This window comes from Falco naumanni, chromosome 7 (genome assembly GCF_017639655.2).
Source record: "Falco naumanni isolate bFalNau1 chromosome 7, bFalNau1.pat, whole genome shotgun sequence".
NCBI classification, from domain to species: Eukaryota; Metazoa; Chordata; class Aves; order Falconiformes; family Falconidae; genus Falco; species Falco naumanni.
Genome location: NC_054060.1, coordinates 51,438,470 through 51,449,392, shown reverse-complemented (window position 1 = coordinate 51,449,392; position 10,923 = coordinate 51,438,470).

Sequence of the window (10,923 nt, the reverse complement as noted above, 5' to 3'; positions counted from 1 at the left end):
GGAGGGAAGCATCCTCTATTGTAATTCTTTGATTGTATCAATAAAACATCAGGAGAGAAGCAGTGACCAGCTGCTATTTTTGGAAGGCACCTAGCAAAGCTTGTCATGGTGCAGTGATGAATAATTATTGAGCCGCAAGAAATACAATTTGACCATTCTGATCTAAGATTGAGGGCAGAAAAATGGGAACAATTTTCCTCAATGACAGAAGGTCAACAGCAGGATCCATCAACTTTCAACAACTTGGATGTATTTTGTATAAAATACATGCTAGTGAACTGGAAGAGAAGACAAGCAATATAATCACAGTATTTCAAGTGATACCATTACATAGAAAAGCAAATTTTATACAGGGAGATGATACCTTTTATTTGACTAATGGATACAGGTGGTAGAAAACGGCAAGCACCTAGGCACATGCTAACTCTCCTCTGACCTGCCTGTCTGTTTCCAATTCTGCTAGCTGATCAAATAAAAGGATAACAACAATAACACCTCCTCATGAAACTTGCCATAGTTGCATCTGTAGATGATGTTTATAACAGTACTACCAGCAACAGTATTTACGAGGATAATTTTCAGAGGGACTTTGACCTTGATGTTTCCAAATACAAAGTAATGACTAATTACAGAGATTTATAAAAAAAGACCATCCCCTCACAACGCCTCCTGTGTGGTCCATTGCATATGCCACTGAAACAGCCAACACTGGTCCTAAACAGAGACTGGAACTAGAATCAGGCTCAAACTGGAAAGATCTATGAACTGTTCCAGAGCAGCAGTCCTTCTATCCCTATTACTTTCATGATACACACTACTTATATCATCACTGACTTCTTCTAACACAGGCTTTTTTAATATCACCTTACAAAAAGATGATTTTATCCACATGCCTCCACTACTACATTTTTTATTAAAATTGTATATAAATATTTAAAAAAATACAAATTTACTCCTCTACAGTCAGAAAAGCAGTTTCATGAAAGTGGTACTAAGATAGAGTTTGTCTTGTCTTGTAGACAAGAATTCAGCTTCAGCAGACATCAAAAGCTCTAGATCTTCATGGTGTGTTTTTATAGCTTGTGCTATCAACAGACAAAAGAGCACCTGAATATACTTCATATTGATGACACTTCCATTAATTCAGTTTTCTAGGGGTACGATTGTAGCAGGATTTGAGGCCAGATGCACATGCTATGGGACACAGGCAAATCACTTTGCCCTTGAAAGCAGATCTTCAATGCTGCAAGGCAGCTGTGCCTTTCCCTGAGTTTCTGTAAACATCTGAGGCACCTTTTGCAACAGCTGAGCAGAGACAAAGTTGTCTGTGTGAATGTCCCTTCCATTCAGAGACAGGGCAGAACTTCAATAGAAGCACTGCAAATTAAAAACCAGCAGGGATCTGGATAAAGACCAGAGTCCTAGAATACAGTTGGTGTCTTTTGCTTTGAGAGCTGTGGCACTGTCCACTTAGATAAGCTCCACGCTGAACAAACACTTGGTCCAGCTATGTGTATTTGAATTTGTATGACATTTGGACCCAGTTCCCTAGTTTGGAGTTGTCTGTCCTATGGTAAAGTTCATTATTATCATCCTGAAAGAAGCACAATCAATGCAGCCTCTTCTGAAAGGGGGGAACTGCAGTTTAGATAGTGAAAGAAGTGAAAAGCAAGAATGCTTCCTCTCTTCAACACGGGTAACTCCACTGATGGGCGGATTTTCCTCCTGGTGTGTATAACTAGAGAATTCTAACATGCCACGTGTCCTGGTTTGCAAAGCTGAAGATGTGCTGGGTAAAATATTAAAGCTCTCCATTCTTCTGCCCTCTTCCTGCTCTTTTAAGGTTATTTCAATAATCAACACATATCCTCTTAGCTAAGGGAAAACAACATAGCTAGTCACTGATTCTGGCATAGATTATCTTGCCGGAGACCCTCTCCATGCAGCCATGTGTGCAAGCAGCTGTGAACAAGTGGCTATAAGCATCAGCTCTTGAACAGTCTGTGTTGTTAAAGCCTGGGGATAAACACACAGGCCTCCAAATGATAAGCTTAAACCGTACTAACAACTGTTTGAGAAAGAGTTCATTCATCAACAACAACTATTAGCACATCCAAGTCTGACACATCTCTTTCACCATCTGTGACAACGTGTTATTTGCATTAATCCCTCATTTTCCTTGCTCCACATTCTTCTTAGCATTCATGCTTCCCAACTTGCAGGAACATTTGTCTGACCCTTCCTCATAAAACAACAACCATCAGCACATCTATGTAGATGAGACACTGACCATAATGAAGAACACCGCACTGATTTGATACTGCCACCTTGGGAACCAATGAACTGAGAATTGATAATGAATCACTAATGCTCAGTGATTGTATCTTGAACAGGCAGTGATTGTACAGATGGGTCATTTCTGTGTACACACAGTATTACTTTTTTTTTTTTTTTTTTTTAATCCCTACTCTATTATGCACCTAAAAATATGTTCAGATAGAGAAAGTATATCAGGTGCCTTCATGAAAATTATGGGGGTTAAACCACACAAATACTATGCATCAGAAAGAATTTACCAGGACAATTGTTAAATGATAAGAAACATGCCATTACCAGTGGTTTCACAAAACAAGCATCCTATTTTCAACACTTTAGATTTAATTCATACAGAAGATGTACAGAATACCTTTAAAAGGCAAATCAAACAATTTGAATTTATCTCTGAATCAGAATCTCCAGAAGACAGCTTTGGGGTACACTAGGATTTCCCTCCTGCTAATCCATCCCTGCTCCACAAGTTATAATCACCCCTCTGCCTTTTAGTAAAGGCAAACAGATCTCTTCTCCGCAGGAAAAAAACACTTTCTCTCTCAAGTTGTCTAAGCAACACAATAAAGTTAAACTCAGAGAAAATGCATTAGCCTGTATTTAGCTTCAACTTCATGGTTTCTATTTCAGGCTTGAAAAAGTTCTTGTGTCCCTCCAGTGCATGGAGGAGCTGGTAACAGGTAAAAAACTTCCAGAATTAGGCTGAGAAAGGTCACGTATGTTTTCTGGCAGCCCAGAAAATAAGCAATATATTTCAGGCATTGAAAAAAAACACTAGAAGCAAAGTTCTAGAGAACAATTTCCAGTTTGGTGCTCCTAAAATAGATCAGCATTTGACAAGCATGAGAGACAACTCTCTTGCCATCCTCCTCCTCCTTCCACCTGCCCTGGCTGCCAGGAGAAGTGTGGCGGGAACATCAGCCTGACATTGCTTTTCTTTTCTCAGTGCAAGACATTCATCCTCTCTACCCCCTGTTGTTAAAGCCCTGAATCAGAAATCGTTGCCCCTATTAAAGGGCAGCCTACAATCTCACTTCTAAAATGTTAAATATCACAACTGTCAGAACCTATTTCAGTCAGCTGAAGCCGTTAAGAGCAAATCCCTTTAACCACTTCAAAATCAAGGGCATGTTGGCTTTATGCAAAAAGTAAATCTGCATTTTGGGAAAGTAGGTCCTGCTTCTCAAAGAATCTGCACAGATAGGGGACATTAACCAAGACACATGCCAACAGTGCCACAAGATGGCCCAAACCTCGTCCTTTAGCAACAACTGTTGAGTCCTCGGGGTTATCCAAACCTTTCTCCCTCTCCAGCCAATCAACCTTTTATATCAGTGCCTTTCACACCCAGCACACATCTCCATACTACTGTGTTCACTTTGTACAACACCACCCATGTTGTGATGCCAGCATTCAAAACAGCACTTAAGAGATGGCAGTAGCAGGGTAAAATCGTTTCCTTGAAGCAGCGTTTTGACTACACTTTTTTTTTTTTTTTTTTTTTTTAACCACAGCCACTGAGGTCCATGTGCTGGATTGTTTGATTTTATTTTACAGCTTCACACCACAGCTTCAGAACCTCATGTTCTCATTCAGCTGATCAGTGCTCTTACATCTTCCGTTCAGGATTTTTGTAAATATTTAAACACTATAAACAAATTCAGTAGCCAAAATGGAACACACTGGAAGTTCAAGGAAAGATTAATTAAAACTTGCCAAGCAGGGAGAACTTGAATACAGAGCGAAGGCTTTTCCCTCCCCATCCCAGCACATCTAAATGTTCACACAAGAACATCTGAAGTCCTGTTTCAACATCTGAGCAAAATGCAGTGGAGCCCATTAACCACTGTGCTGTGTAATTTCAGTACAGATTCAAACACTCCCTTTTAATTACCACAGAAGAAAGTTAACAGTGTGATCAGATTCCTTGACAATGTCCACCCAACACTTCCTTTGTGGTTTATAGTTAACTGGCAAAGCTGGTACCACTGCTAGGGAAAAAATTCAAGCAATTTAAGAAAAAGGACTCAGGACTGAAATGTCTTTGCAGAACTACAATCTGCAAGTGCTGGGCTGCCTGACAAACTGGCTTTTTGTGGCATTCTTGCTGCAATTCAGCCACGTGGCGAGTGACAGCTCAGCTGGGACTCAGAAGCCCCACACTGTTGCAGGGACTTGGACAAAGGGGCCAAGGAGCTTGGTTTATGCAGGGAAGCTTCCCAGCAAAGAGGGCTGCTCTGCCAGGCAGACTGCATCTCTGCCACGTGTCCCACTGATACCCACTCTACGCCTGCAAGACCTCTGCACCTTTTCTGGCCTTACTTCCTACCTGATTTCTGCTCCCTTCCCATGTGACCCCCACACGGCAAAGCCAAGAACACGTGAATACTTCCCTTGTATAAGAGCACTTTACAGACAAAGGTATTATCTTTGCCATGAAAGCGTGTCACCAGCATGCCTTTTTGTGCATCAGCTGACAACAGTCTGTGGAGGAGCATAAACATAGCTGCATAAAGTCTTTAAATTCTCTAGAAACACTTCTGAAGAGTATTATTTACACAATGCAAGACAAAAATAATAATGGATTACTACTTACCTTCTAAAATTAAATTCCTGAATTATATTCCCAAACTTTGTACCACATTTGCTACATTTAGAAAGAAGTGAAAGAAGCCCTAAATATCACAATTCTTTTATCCCCTTTCCTTCCATGTTCTATTGTTTCAGTGATTTAGAAGTTTACTAAAACATGCTGAGGAGCAACGAATGCAGAAGACCATTGGGGTAACTGTGAACCCACTATTTCATGTGCTGCATTTGCTCTCCCATACAGCCTATGTACTTAAGTGAGACAGCAAATATTTCAACAGTTAAGCAAGTAATTTCTTTCATACAGTCTCCAGGTCCACCCAGGAACCCCCATGCTAACAACTTCTAACATCACATTGCCAGTATCTCAATCATTCTAGGCTTAAAAAAACACCTTTAAGAACCCAAGCATTTTCATGCACTAATGAATGTTAAATAACCACAGAACTATCTAATTTAGCCTATTTCCCATTTAACAGCTTGATGTCCTTCAATTAACGTCAGCAATCTACATTGGAAACGATCTATGAACTCTGAATTTTAAGTGATCCAGGGAAACAGAGCTTCTAGTCTATCTGCATGAATGTTATTAACATCCAGAGTAGCTCTAATGGTTCATCAAGTGCTTATTACTAGTTAGACTGAAGTAGTTGAAACAGGTGGCTGGGTCAAAGATGAAAAAACAGCATGGCTTGTACCTCACACCACTACTTCTTCATTCCCAGAAAACACCGTGTTTAGATCAGCCAGTCCCAGCTGCATTCCCTGACTTACCCCCTCATCCCCCCAGCAGTCCTACTGAACCAGGTTCAGCTGTCATTTCTCTTAAATCTCATTTCATTTTCTTTAGGAGCACACTTCCTTCACACACTCACTATGAATGAGAACAGGTTTATTTCAGCTTTTCTCTTCTCATCCACTCTAAGTCTTCCCAAAAATACTTTTCCCAGAGATGTTGTAGCCATGGATATATAGACAACCCTGCTTTCAATCACAAGCAGAGCTGCCTCTCCAAAACTCTGCTTGCCTTTGCTAAACTTTCTCTCTCTCTGGAAATACTCTGTCCCAGCAACAGAATGACATGCTTAGCATAAACTGCACTTCTGCTGCGTTTTCCCAAGTAGTGGATACACAGTCATCTGGCTGGTGGGCCCTAAGATCTGCCTACCCTGCCCATCCAACCCACAGCAGGAGCTCGGGTACAGGTCTAAAGTGGACTGCCACCCTCCAACAACTAGAAACATCTTTTCTCCCAGCACCGCCACAATCAGGAACTTAGGAAGGTGAGACAGACAGACCTAGCAAGACATCATAAAGGGCGAAAAGGACAGGTCTGGAGCTGGGGGTTGTCCTGACATCGATATAGGTCTTCAGGGGTATTCCCAAAACTGGAATCCAGCCCCTACTGCTGTAGAGACTAGACCACTCTGCTTAAAATGTTGATACCTCAGCAAGAGTCTCTAGTGTCCATGTAATCCTAGAGTGAAGCTGTTTGGGCTCAGTTCAGAGCTGATCACAGCCTCTTACTCTTGTAACTGCACAACCTCCACTACCTCAGAGAAGAGCACACTCCTGCTTAGTGTTCTGGGGATCTGTCCTCCAACACCTGACAAACCAGCCAGAACAAGGGCAGTCACAGAACTAAGTGCCAACACTCATTTCCAAAAGGAAGAGAAAAGAAGTAACACCAAGTCCAATAGCTAGTTCAGAGCAACTAAGGGGATACAGTTGAATTAACAAACATCAGTACCTGCTGACACAGGGCGAAAGCAGCAATTTTTCTATGACAATTGCTTTTGTGTCAGGGCAAAAAATGCAAGCCAGGCACAAATGCTAGGCTGCTGAGAGGGGGTGAAGAGGGATGAGAGGGAAGAGAATTTTACCAAAGGGATGCATGGCTGGAAGACTTGGACACAAACACAAGCATGAAAACTTGGTGAACAACCTCCAGTCATTCACATGCCACTTTGAAGAACTGCATACTTAGCACAGTTATTCTTCTTTACCAAGAGTGCCAGCCTAGGAAAGTTGGTTTTGGCAGTCAGGTAGGAGATACAGAGCTTGCTCTACAGCAAAGGTCACCTGTGATCAGTTACAGCTGCAGCAAGGACAAAACCTTTCAAACGTGACTGGAAAAGCCATTTCGAGTTTGCACATTGCTTGTCATTTAAACCAGTGTACGTTCTCATTGTACATGGATCCTTCTTCAAGGGTGCTTTGAAAGGCCCGTAGTCCCTTCTCAGCTGCACATGGGGAGAGACAGAGCAGAGCTCCAGAGAGGACACATACTGAGCACAGCAGCATAAGTCTACCTAAGGCTAGCCCCAAGGAAAACCCTGAGGACAAGGGTATAGTTAAGGCTCTCCTTCAGACTTCTGCACGTAACCCTTCCCACGGGCCCCCAGCCTGTGGGACACCATCCCATTAGTAAGTTACCTACTCTTTTCTTCAACCTGAGTAGAGGAAAACAACTTCCATAGGTAAACTCCACATCAACAAATTAGGAAAGAGAATGGCTCATAAAGCTCACCTGACCTGATTATTACCCTTGTACCAATCAGCCTCTGCCAGAAAGAGAACAGATGAAGTTACTGACCACTCAGATGTAACCTTAGTACTATGCCACAGGCCGATACATGTATTTTTTTTAAAAAAATCAATTATATACTCTATCAAAATGCATCCATTAAAGACACAAAGAATCTAATTATCAGGAGATACCAACAGTTACTGAAAAATCATAACACAGGGAGAAGCTGCCTCTGTACCAAATTCCTTTCAGTATTCTCACCAATGATTCAGCAGAAGACAAAACCAGTACCGCTAAAGATAGCGGACTGGTAAATAATACCACAGACAAGGCAAAGAGTGACTGATATGGGCCTGTCAGAGCGCACAGCCGACTCAAACAGGAGGTGCAGTCATTCAACAAAATGGAAAGGCAGATACCTTCACTCACACCATGCAGGTCACATCAGGTGTGGACAAGGACTTAGAAGTCAGAATATACAGGCACTTAACACTCGTTTCTAGTGTCACTCTAGGACCAAAAGGGATTGCTCTTTTGATCTACAAACTGGCATCAAGAAGATTTACCTCTCATGCGGCAATGGTGTTTATTGTGGTTTACAGACTCCTTAGGGCACTTGAGAAAGAAAATGAAGAAAGGGAAAGCTGTATACCACTTCTAAGAGATTTGTAAAAGTTATTTAAGAAAAGCCAGCTCTTAGGAGTTGGCTTAAATTTCCTTTGCACCTGTCTGCATCTTCACCAAAAAAATTTTAAGGGTTTGCAGATAAAAAAAATTATGGAAAACTCCTAACATATGGCATTGGCATGCTCAATAGCGAGACTCCGCACGTGGTTGAGGTGTCTGGATTTTACAAAGCAATACAGCAACACTGAAAAGGTACAGAAAGCCACAAAACCTACTCCCAAGAGAAAAAGTATCTTACACTATGAATCTCAAAGGGCTCAGCTGGCTTCATTTCTTAAAAATAATGTGAGGGGTAAGACAATTACAACACACAAATCCCCTCACAGGGAGGAACTACTGGTTATGAGAGGCCTCTTTAATCTAGCACAGAAAACCTAACAAACCAGTTGTTGGAACCTAAAGGCAAACAGAAAGCAAGGCACCTTTCCCTCCCACACACTCCTTTCTAGTTTGTTTTTAATTAAAAAGCACCAGCAGTAGTGGATCTTCCTATCTTCAGATCAAGTCTGGCTGCTCTTTCTTACTGTTGCACCTAAGTTAATTGTGTATTATTAGTACATACAACTTGAGACTCTCTGAGACCCAAACGCCTAGAATATACAGGAAATCAAACTAGATGGATTTGTCTTTAAATTAAGGATATGAAACTCCAGGCTTCATCAGGTCACCAAGTTCACAAGAAGGCTGAGGGAACACATGAGAATGGGGGAGAAACATGGGGATTCAGGAGTTTCAGCTGCCCTCAGAATTAATGGCAAATGAATTTTTTTTAAAAAAAAAACACCAAAATTTACAAATTACAGTTAGGATGCTTTTTACGTATGTTGTCAAGATTTCAACTTTTTTTTTTTTCAGAACTTAAGAGACTGAAGTTGTAACAAAAGTTAAACTCTCTCTGATCACTTGGATTTACAAACTGTCCTCATTAGATATATTTTTTTTAGTTCACTTCTTCCACAATGACAGAATATGTATATACAGCATTCAGTGTAAAAATGAAACTCAGGGTTAGAGAAACCACAGAGTGGAAAAGACTTTGGAAAACACACACAGTTTAGGTGAGACAGTCTAGCTGCTGCAAGCAGTATGAGCCACAGCTCACAGGAGAGTTTGGGGTTGGGGTATTATTTTCTATGAGGATTTTGTCAATAAATGGGACAAGAGATGGCTGGGGATTGGAAAAGGGATTGTTTGGTACTTCTCAGGCACTGGTTTGAAGGAGGCAGACACGGAAAGATGTTCCTAAGGGTTAGGACATTAAATTGGACAGTTTAAATTCTGAGTAAAAACTACTATTCAGACTTCTGAAAAAGCCACTGAGTTAATCCTGTGGTATTAAAATTATTCAGTGATTGTGAAAAGAAATCCAAAGGAACACTATGCACCAGAAGAGCCTTTTCTTTCTCAGTAAGCTACATTATCTGGGCACTGGATATAACCCTGCCCCCATAACAAACTGCCTGAGACACAGATGGTAATCATGTCTGGGCAGTATCAAAATCCCAAAGCTGAAAAACAAAAAACAAAACCCCAAAGGCTTTGCTTTCTCTGCTTACTTCAATAGGAAATGAGTAAAACCAACCACTCCCTTGTGCAAATCCTCATCCTCCTAGCCTGTTACACATACCTGCTCTCACAGAAACTCGACTCGGGCGAAGGCTAACAAGAGGTTTGTCCCAGACAAGCCTTTTTCTTACAATCTGCATCTTTATTCTAATTGCTGTGATACAACAGCATCAACTTCTAATCATCTGCCTTAATACATGCACGTGCTTCATGTGGACACCACAGCCAATATTCAGAGCAGGTCACAGACATGTAAAGCTTGTTCATGCTGCATATGTGAAGATCTGTCTGAACAGCTGTTCTGTTATCAGCCATAACTGGTTTGCAGGTCAAGGCAAGTCACTGCATGCATCGGCCCAGGCCATCCAACACCAATATATGTTCACCAAACCTCAAGTCTGTTCTCAAAGTCCCCTACGAACACTGAGCGGAATTCCTCCTGTTTCCTCTTCCCATTATATTAGCACAGTTTTTAGGCCAAAGCAAGATTTAATGTGGTCTAAGTGATCTGACACTCCATGGTAGTGTAGGAATGTCAGGGATAACAGCATACCATTTCTACCTCCAGCAGACAGTAGGAGTACAACCCTGAGGGAACACACAACAACTTCAAACACATCAGCAACTTCATGCCAGAGTAATAAAGACTGAAGTAAAGCACCAAGACACTGGTTTTTCTTTGTCTGAATACATATATTGCATAGGTGATTTTTTTTTTTGGCACCATACAGACCAGACCATGCATTTTGCTTTTCCTTTACAGAAACAACAAAACACGTTGATTTCTTGGAGACAAGAGAAACAGGTCTTACTCCAAAGAGCTCATGTCAGATGGGGCATTTAAAACCATTCAAATCACAGTGAGATGAGACTCTGCAGGTAAATTCAGCAATATGCTTTCCAGAGCAAGGGTCTCTCCCTTTGGTTTTACTTGCTAAGCCTTATCCCAGCTTACATCTGCCAGTCTACCTCCTGAACATCACATTAGCCAGGACAACCCCAGCTTACTCTCGGTTTCTCCCTTTCAATCATCATAAGATTTTCTGACTGCAGAGAGCAAGTTAACTGCTATAGAAAACTTTAAATAAATTCCCCACAAAACAAAACAAAACAAAAAAAACCCAAAACAAAACCAGACCTTTAACCTGAGAGATGCAGACTTCAATCTGTTTGCTGCATGGTGGGCCTATTGCTTCATCACTAATTTAAAGACTCTTCTGCAG